General features: G+C 35.2%; 1 long non-coding RNA gene across 1 annotated transcript; it reads right to left on the reverse strand.

The window, feature by feature from the left end:
* Positions 1-2371: 2371 nt before the first annotated feature.
* Positions 2372-4028, reverse strand: LOC140987815 (uncharacterized). Its single transcript, XR_012177208.1, has 3 exons — positions 3965-4028; positions 3077-3209; positions 2372-2476 (listed from the first exon to the last, which is right to left on the reverse strand). It is a non-coding gene; the product is annotated as an uncharacterized lncRNA (long non-coding RNA).

Consider the following 4028-nt stretch of genomic DNA (forward strand, 5'->3'; position numbering starts at 1 on the left):
TTGTTTCTCAAGATTTACATTATGAATGCCTTGGACTTCAGGCTTGTCATGTTCATATACCGTACTAGATCTGATAAATTTAATTGATTTTAAACTGTCTTTCTCTAGTAACGGTTGAGTTGATGTTTCGAAGTACTGCATTCATTGTTGATATAACATAGCCCGATTTTGTCTCCGGGTAATTTTTGCATCTCATTCATCTTATTAAGAGAGGCAGAGGACTTGTTTCATGTGTTGACTATATTCATCAGTCGTTAGTTCTCTTTTAACGTGGCATGGAACCATCTACGCAGATCATCATTCTCAACCGCTAGCAGACTTAACTTCACTTTTAAACCGTCAACCTCCTTTTGCTACGAACAGCTAGAGAGAATCAACTTGTTTTTCAAGCTCTATTTTTCTGCTTTAGCTTCATAGAATTTCTGCGATAGTCCTTTGAACTCATTTACCATGTCATGAAGTGTCGTGACCAGGCCTTCTCGTGTAAATTCAACAGAGTTAAAATCAAATGCCATTTCATCTTTGGATTCTAAATCTTCATTAGCCACGAGAATTTTACCGTCTCATCTTCACTTTCACTTGTAGATTCCGCAGAGATGGATTTTTCTAAATCTGAGTCAGCCCATTTGCTTTTATCTTCTTCTGCGACCAAAACTCGTTGACTTTTCTTTTTGATGAATTTTTTGTCGTCTTTAAACCGTCTCCTATCAACCAGTCTCTTTTCATCTTTTCTTGGCCTGTTGCATTCTGCAATAAAATGTCCCTTCTTTTCACAGTTAAAGCAACCTTGACCATCATCAGTATGATCCTTTTTGAAGTAGGGTTTATTCATATAAGATTGATTCTTACGCATGAATTTACCAAACTTTTTAACAAATAAGGACATGGCTTCATTGAGAAAGCAAAGTGTTGTTAGGCTTTCTTGTGAGAGTTCAAGAAAATATTTTCTCAGTTATTCTCAGAGGTCGGGATTGTGATATATTAAATGTTTTATGTACACTTGTAATTTTCTCCCTATAATAAATATTTGCAGTAGCTCCGTGGACGTAGCCTATATTTGGTGAACCAAGTAAATATTTGTGTTATTGTTGATTATTTTATTCCGTAATTTTGGTACTATATAATCATCATGATCGCCATCGTTTAGGCGTAATCCACAACAACTGGTATCAGAGCCTTGTTGTAAAATTTCTTGGAATTTCGAGTATGTTTTGTGGTTGCAGTTTTATTTTATCTTCCACATCAGAAATGATTTTTTTATATTTTTTGCTAAGCATAGAAAAACGATAGCCGGATATGATGGATCAGGACCGAGAATCAACAAGTTCGATGTAACAGATTTTTCGTTCTGACGACTACAAATTAGAGATTATCTGTATAGCAAGAAGTTGCATCAACCTCTATTGGGAAAGAAGCAGGAAAAGATGGAGGATGATGACTGAGAGCTCCTTGACCGACAGGTGTTAGGTGTAATATGATTGACCCTGACGAAGAATGTGGCACATAACATGGCGGAGGCACAAACCACAGAAGAGATGATGAACATTTTATCGGACATGTACCAGAAACCATCAGCAAACAACAAAGTACATCTCATGAAAAAGTTATTCAAATTGAAAACAGGAGAAGGTGCTTCAGAAGCTAAACACATCAATGAGTTCAACATGAGTGTTTCTCAACTAACATCAGTTGAAATAAATTTTGATGATGAGATTCATGCACTTATTCTTACGGCGTCTTTACCAAATAATTGGGAACCGATGCGGACAGCGGTTAGCAATTCTGTTGGGAAAATAAAGCTACAAATCAATGATGTCAGAGATCAAATTCTTGTCGAAGAAGTTCACAAGATGGATTCAAGTGAAGGGACATCATCAAGATCTGTTCTAAATCTCGAGAACAGATGAAGAAGCAGGAGTGGCAAAATAAAATATAACAGATGGTATAGTAGATCTAAGTCAAGAGATGGAAAAGACAAAAACACTTTTGAAAAGAATTTGAACTGATGGAGGTATGGTGAAACTGGTCACTTGAAAATGAACTGCAAATCAACAAAGAATAATGCAAATGATGTTAATGATGAGGTACATGATGCTACATTACTATCCATGGAAAGCCTGATTGATTCTTGGGTTATGGACTTAGGAGCTTCGTTTCATAGTACTGGTAATCGTGATGTATTCGATAATTACATATGTGGGGCTCCGGGTCCAACATCTAATATTAATAATTATAAATGTAACAAACCAACTGATTTAGTAAAATACATAATCTGTGGTTCACAAACCAACATAAACATCGTCAAAATAATTTAAAGATATCAAATATTTGAAATATAAGTTTTAACATGCCAAAATAAAGTAATGAGCCAAAGTAATCCAAACATCATCAAATAGCTCTTAAGACCCGAGAATCCCACTCTAAGTTGTAACTCCTCGCCTGGAGCTGGACTCTGGCATCCCAAGCCTCGCCTCACCTACCGTTAAGCACATGAAAACAAGAGGTAGCCGACGTGCCGGTGAGTATAAACCCAGTATGATACAATCAATAACATATGAGAATTAAAATGACAATTAGTTCATACGAAATTCATAAAGATGCAATATAATGCAATGCATGATCAGAAGCTGTGAGCTATCAATAAATCTCAAGATCAAGTGAATCATCAGGTCATAGGGTACCCAAGGAAAGAGAATCCCCTAGCAACATCCACTGACTCATCCGCTCGAGGTGGGGTGCTGTGTTCTACAATCCCAGGACTATGGTGCACCTATAGAGATTGTTCAGGCCATAGCAGCGACCTCCGCATACAATATGCCAACTCAACTTTAGCTCCATACGTCCACCAAATCAACAAATCAAGGTGACCTCCACCGTATCAAATCTGAATCGACAAGTGGCTTAAAATGCAATGTAATGATGTAAATCAATATCATCATCTCGATATCATAATAAACTCATCTCAAGACAACAATCATCATCAAATCACAAGTAATTCATCGAGCCATAGAATTTTCAATTTAAAATAAAAATAAAAATGATACTTTTACCTCGTATATTATCGACCGTAACATACCTTTCGAATATTACCAACAAGATATCAAATATATGGTTGAGAAGTCTTGAAGCCTTGCAGTCTACTCGATTCGCTATCAACCAACTTAAAGTAAATAATCTTTAGCCAACCCAAGTCAATACTTCAATCGGAGCTTCAATACATAAATCAAGAATTTGGATTATTTATCAACACAGAGCAATTTTCGTACAAAATTCATAATTAATTTGATACTGCTTCAAATCAAGATCTGTAAATTAGATATGCAAGAAAACTCAATGCCCAACAATTATTCTTCACAAACTTTTGTAAAATAAATTTATTTACTCAGTCGTTCATAATCTGAAACATACAACATAGTCTTCGAAATTCTGCATCAGTACAAATCTGGCATAGTTTAGTATTTTAATCATAACTTTCTCAATATCCAATGGAATCAAGCCAATTTGGTATCATTTCGAAGACAAGACAATATTCTATAACTTTTATTTGAACATCAAATTCCAAATCCCAACCAATAAATCCCAGAATTCGGATAAACAGAAGGCATGTACACAAATCAGCATTAACTCGGATTTCCAGACCAGTTTTAGTAAAAATCACATATCTCTCTCATTTCTTCATGGCATTGAGTGATTCTTGAACCAAATCGAAGCTAACTTGATGCTCTACAAGTTTAATGAAGACCATAACATTAAATTCCGACTAGAACCGTCCTATATACCCAAAATACTGTAGGCATAAAAAATGATCTTGCACAAAAACAAGAAACTATGCTCATATCTATTTTAAATTCAAACCAACTCAAATACAACATCTTCAACATCTTAATATCTCAAATATTAACTCAAATATCAATTCTAAACTTCAACCCATTTCCAAACTTGAATAAAAATGGGAAATACTTACATCCTCGTGAAGCCCATGATGAGAAGATCACAAATCTACCTTCATTTCATAATTTTCTTGAGCA

The sequence above is a fragment of the Primulina huaijiensis genome, chromosome 11 (assembly GCF_012295235.1).
Source record: "Primulina huaijiensis isolate GDHJ02 chromosome 11, ASM1229523v2, whole genome shotgun sequence".
Taxonomy (NCBI): Eukaryota; Viridiplantae; Streptophyta; class Magnoliopsida; order Lamiales; family Gesneriaceae; genus Primulina; species Primulina huaijiensis.